The sequence below is a fragment of the Myotis yumanensis genome, unplaced genomic scaffold (assembly GCF_028538775.1).
Source record: "Myotis yumanensis isolate MYYU_CA2020_CCGP unplaced genomic scaffold, mMyoYum1.0.hap1 SCAF_2, whole genome shotgun sequence".
NCBI classification, from domain to species: domain Eukaryota; kingdom Metazoa; phylum Chordata; class Mammalia; order Chiroptera; family Vespertilionidae; genus Myotis; species Myotis yumanensis.
This window is the reverse complement of record NW_027223753.1, coordinates 206,974,713-206,980,712: the sequence shown is the minus strand read 5'-3', so window position 1 is coordinate 206,980,712 and position 6,000 is coordinate 206,974,713.

The following is a 6,000-nucleotide window of genomic DNA, read 5'->3' as shown; positions in this document are numbered from 1 at the left end:
TATTGTTTTCATACATTTTACATAATTCACATAGTACAATTTAATTAAGGGACTGGTCAAAGTTATTTTCTGTTATAATTTCTGTAGTGATCAGTTTTAAGTTTGGAAGAATACTATTCTTTACATGAAACTATCTCATTTATCTTTAGTTACATATTTTATATTTTACATATTTTTAATATTAAATTTTTTGATATTGAATATCTTGTTTAATTAATGTTTTATATGTCTAAGTATGACTTTAAATGTACAAATAAGAGAAATAATAAGAGCAAATACAATATAGAAGTTACTATGCATTATACTTATTTCTGAGGTGATTTAACATACCTGGTATATACTTAATTTATTTAATCCTCACAACAATCATTTATCTACCTATAGTTCACACATGAGTAGTTGAGGCATGGAAACATTTTGTACATTTTCCAAGTTACACAACTAATAAGTTGTAGAGCTGAGGTTCCAACCTATGTTGTCTGGCACAGTAGACATATCCTTAGTGATTGCTATGATGTCTTACTACAGAGTGAAGGTTAACACAAAACAGAAACATCAATGTAAGTGCTTAGTAAAAGAAAACAAAACACATTAATATTGGTTTTGCCTAAGTTTGGCCTTTGAATAATTTAATAGCTATGTCAACAGAGGTACACGGCTCTTACTGTGATGCTCTAAATATTCAGGCAACGTTAGTCAAGCATCACTAAATACATAGGAATGTTAATTTAGAAAGGAAAACAAACTTTGAAATATTAAGCACGTGATATTTGAAAAAGGTGGCTCATTAATGCTTTAAAAGCTAGAAGTAAATCATGTGTTTTTTAATTTATTGGTTAATGACTAAAATGACCTGAATTCTAATTGCATACCAGTATAGTTAGTTGAGTACATTCATTTTTAACTTTAAAAGTTGTTCAAACACAGCCTCAGGTGTTCAGAAGTTTCTTGTCTACTGATGTTCATTCTCTCACACTCAACTCCACTCAACAACCCAACTTGATTTACATTTTGTTTCTGATAGAAGAATAAATAATTGCTAGTGAATTGGACTGCTTAGGTCCCTGCTCTCCTGAAACCTATATTCTTTGAAGGATGCAAACAACGATCTCCATAACTACAATACAATTCATTGAGCTGGGTGAAATGGAACATCCGCACAGGGCCTACTGGCTCAGAGGAAGGGTGGATAAGGCCACCCTGCATGGGGGAGTCAGGAGGAGGAATAGCTTTCCAGGCAGCATGGAGAAAGCCTTGAAGAACAGAGAACTAAAGCATATTAAAAAAAATCTCAAAAAATTGAAGAGTGATGGTGGAGAATTTGGGCTTTGGATTTAGACTTTTCTGAGTTCAAATCAGAACTTAACCATTTTCTAAATGATACGACATTTTGTGACACAGGAAAGGTTACTTTACTTTTCAAAGGCCTAGCTAGAAATTTATCCTACCTTGAAAATCTTTAGGAAGGATTAGAGGTGATTTAGAATGTAAAGCATTAAGGATAGTGTCTGGTACATAACAAGCTCTTGATTAGCGCTCTTGAGTTCACTGTAGCTAAGCTACAGAGCTGGTGGTAAGAATCCTGAGGGGGTGACTGGAAGACTCAACCTAGGGTGGCCACCTCAGCCATGTCCAGAGTTTGGACTTTGTCTTAAGAGGAATAGAAGAAACCTGAAGGGCTTTAAAATAGGAAGTTATACCATCAGATTTGCATTTTGAAAACAATTGCCATTGAGATGTAGTCATGCTGTAAAGCAAAAATAAAAAAAATATTTTATTTTGTAAGGTGTTGAAGACAAGGTTGACTAAAAGCAAACATGTGAACAGCGGCAGCAACCAAGCCCACTACTCTAGAAATGTACACTTTATATATTTTTTCTTATACATAGAAAAATCCTGGCAGCCAAACAGGATCTTAGAGACCCACCTACATACAATGCCTCTGGATCACAAAACCATTACATAACTTGTTCCTAATTCTTAGAAAAATGTATGGGCATTTTAGTTGTTGACATACCCACATGTGCAGACAAATAAAAATCACATGCCAGCAGATGGTCAGAAATTTGATTACACTTGAATTCAGCATTGTAACATTTGTGATTTTTATATACTTAGACTGTTGTTGCCTGTTACTTATTATGTTGTGATTGCATTCAATAAATGTTTGCTGAATCAATGTTAATGTGCAAGCCATTTTAGTTTTATACTTACTGTCACTTCTTATTGATTCTATTCATGTATTGTCTTACCACATAATATAAAATTGTATGTTCCCTCTTGGATTATTTGTTCTTTTTATTTCATTGTGTAGGATATGTACCTGGTAAATATTGTTGACATTGCATTTCTTATGTGCCTGCATCATATTTCTCTGGGCTGAAATTAGTACCATTTCCTCCCTTTTTCAATATATAACTGTAAGTATTTTAAATGCAGCATGCTCAGAGGCCTACCTATGTAGGAAAAAAAATCTAGTGAGGGGGAAGTCTTTATATAATTGCAGATTCCTGAACCCTATTCTTGATTTACTGAATCAAAATGTTCTGGGTATGGGTTCCTTGGAACCTGCCTTTAAAAAAATTTGTTTAGAAGAATTCAAGTTTGAAAACCTCTTTCCAATGTGTGTGTCATTCTTTTCCGTTGAAGTAAAGAGAACTAAATCTTCTCAGTGTTGTCATTTCTTTAATTATTACTTGACTGGTAAAAACAATATCCATGAGAGAGTGTCTTAATTTCTTCCAAATTAATCAGAAGAATAACTTCATGAAGAGTTGACGAATAAGCAGGTGTTTTAGTCTGAATGTTTGCGTTGCTCCATAATTCATATGTTGAAATCCTAATAACTAATGTAATGGTATTAGGAGGTTGGGAATTGATTAGGGATCTTCACGAATGGAATTAATGCTCTTATAAGAGGTTCCAGACAGCTCTCCTGGCTTTTCTGTCAAGTGAGGATACAATAAGAAGTCTGTCCTACAAGAGGGCCCATTACCCAACCATTGGGGCACTCTGATCTTAGACTCCCTGCCTCAAAAACAGATCCAGAGATAGAGAACCATCGATCAGACTGTCAAACCTCAGAGGGAAGGTAGGGGAGTGTGGGGGAAGGGGGAGAGATCAACCAAAGGACTTGTATGCATGCATATAAGCCTAACCAATGGACACAGACAACAGGGGGGTGAGGGCATGAGTGGGTGGGTGGGGGGCAATGGGGGAATAAGGACACATATGTAACACCTTAATCAATAAAGAAAAACAAATTTTTTAAAAAAGAACCATGCGACATACAATTCTATTGTTTATAAGCTACCCAGTCTGGTCTTTTGTTATAGCAAACAAATGAAGATAGCTGATAATATATACACTGATGAAATAACTTCTGAAGACAAAAAGATGATAATTTAAATGTTACCACCTGAAATGCATGCTCATATGGTATGTAACAATTTTTGTGTGTGTTTGATGTTTTTAAAGAATGACATGATATTTTCATGTGTACCAAATCTGTAAGGGAGAACTGATTTTTAAGAATCAAGATTCAAAAGGATACCCACAGACTCAAATAAGGTTGAACATATCACAGTTAAACTTCAAATGTAAAATCCCAAACTAGATTAAAAACATCCATGACACAGATCCAGGATGTGGAAAGAGCTGGACTCAGGACAGTTTATTTGCAAAAGGCAGATGGCTTTTAGTTGAACACAAGCTGCATATGAATCAATAATGTGAAGTAGTTGCCAAAAACGGAGAAATTGTTTTTACACTATAATGTTTCAGCAATAACAAAAGTAAGTACAACATTAGCATAATGCCATCAGCATTGCACAATTTTAGTTGTTGCATATTCTCTTGCAGACCTTGCACACATCCATGCATAATTCAAAGAGTTTAATCTTAATAAACATATCATTGTTCAAATGTTGCTTTTTCTATCTAATATCATATTGTAAAGCTAATATGATTTCCATTAATTATAAAATTGTGCTGAAGGCAAGAAAAATTATTGCACAGTCTTGCTCCATGCATGACCCTGGCACACAACACCACATCTGGAGATGAGCGCCCAGAGGGGCCAACATCCTGCCAAGAGGATTCTTAGGGATTCATGAAAGTTTTTATGTACTTGAAGGCTCATTTCATTTCCCTTGTTTGTCTCTAGAGAGCACACAATTAGCATCGATTGAGTTTAACTCAACAATCTGTTATTGATCCTCTATTAAATTTAAGGCAGTGGGCTTAGAGTTTCGGACTAAATGGACAACAAAGACGATACCTGCATCCACAGATCTTAGCGTCTAGTTGAACAACAGGCATAAAACTTCTTGTCAACTCCTTTTAAAGCCTCTGAGATACGTTTCCAAAACGCTTTTCTAAAGAACTGTATCAACTTTGTCTCCCACCAGGATTATGAGAAAGCTATTTCAAAATATTCTTCTAGAAACATTGTGTATTAACTTTTTTCTAGTTTTACATGAAAATGGTATACCATTTTGATTTCCATTTTTATTACTAGTGCAAAAATATTTTTCAAGTATTTATTAATAATGATTTATCATATGAATTGGTTGACCATATATTCCCCTAATTTATTGCAGGAAACTGTGAAATTTCTACAAGTTTAGTGTAGTTATATTTATAGTTTCTTATAAAACTTATTGGGGATTCTTTTAAATAATCAGATTTCAACCCAAATTATATTAGCAAGCTCGTTCTAAATTATCTGAAAAAAAAAACACCCACTAGAACATCTTTTAAAAATTAATGAAGAAAATTACTTAGCTAGAGAGTAAAATGGGCATAGCTCAATTAGCATACAGCAATGAAACCAAATAAGTAATTTAGAAACTGACTTTGTTACATATGATAATTTTATTCAGAAAAAGAGCAATATTAGAAATCACTAGAGAAATGAAAGATTTTTCATTAAGCATCACTGGGAAAACTGGTTGTCTATTTTGAAAAAAAACCACACATCAATTATTTATATAATCTCTGAAATAATAGAAAAAAATTCCAAATTGATTCAAAAATTAATTACTAAAATACAATAAAAACTAATATGAAAAATGATCAATACATTGAATAAAGGTGCATGTTTTGAGTAAAAAGAAAGATAAAATACTGTGATAAAATCTGTTTTCACATAATTTTTCCTCAAATATAAAATATTGATTTGCTGAAAGAATACATGCAAGTCATAAGCTTAATGAGTCAAATACTTATCCATACTTATATCCATATGCCTGGGAAAAAATGACAAATTGTATAATTATCTGAATTCTTGAATTACTGTGTGACTGATAGCTATTTCATCACTATATTTCCATCTTCCTAGGAAAGAGCTCCTTTCCAACTCTAAATACAAATAAGTCAAGTAACTTAACACATTATTATTTTTATTTAGATGAGGAGTCTGTGGCAAAGTACTATTCTTATGATCAAGGCCAAGCATTAGGAAATGTGTCAACCCACAGATCTTTTTGACCCCAGAGACTAAGTTCTTAAACTTTCTGTGTTATTTCCTTATGAATGGCAGCCCATAGCCAACTGGACCGCAAGAGGCAGCATTCAACTTTCAGTAAGTCTTTAATGAATGTCTTCTGTGAATTATGCACCAAACGAGGGGACCTTCCTCCCACTTTTGCTCCTTTCTTCCCTTTGTCATCCCCATCCTTCACGGAGCATAAGGATAGGTTGGAAGAGACAATTGTAGTCATCTTTTCCAAGCAGGAGATACCTCAAAGCCAAATTTTCCTTGAACTATTTCTTTGGATGTAACCTTCTTGAAATAAAAATACTGTAGTTTAGTAATATTTGTCTAAAAAATAAAATTGTCATGAAAATGTACTTGGTACAGTAAAATTGTACTAACCAGAGTGCATGAGATACAGTGTTTTGATAGATTGGACTTAATGGTTAACCAAGTGAAAAATGAAAATTCCCTTTTCTTTCAATCTCTGTTTGGCATATGTCCAAATACATCAATATGCATCA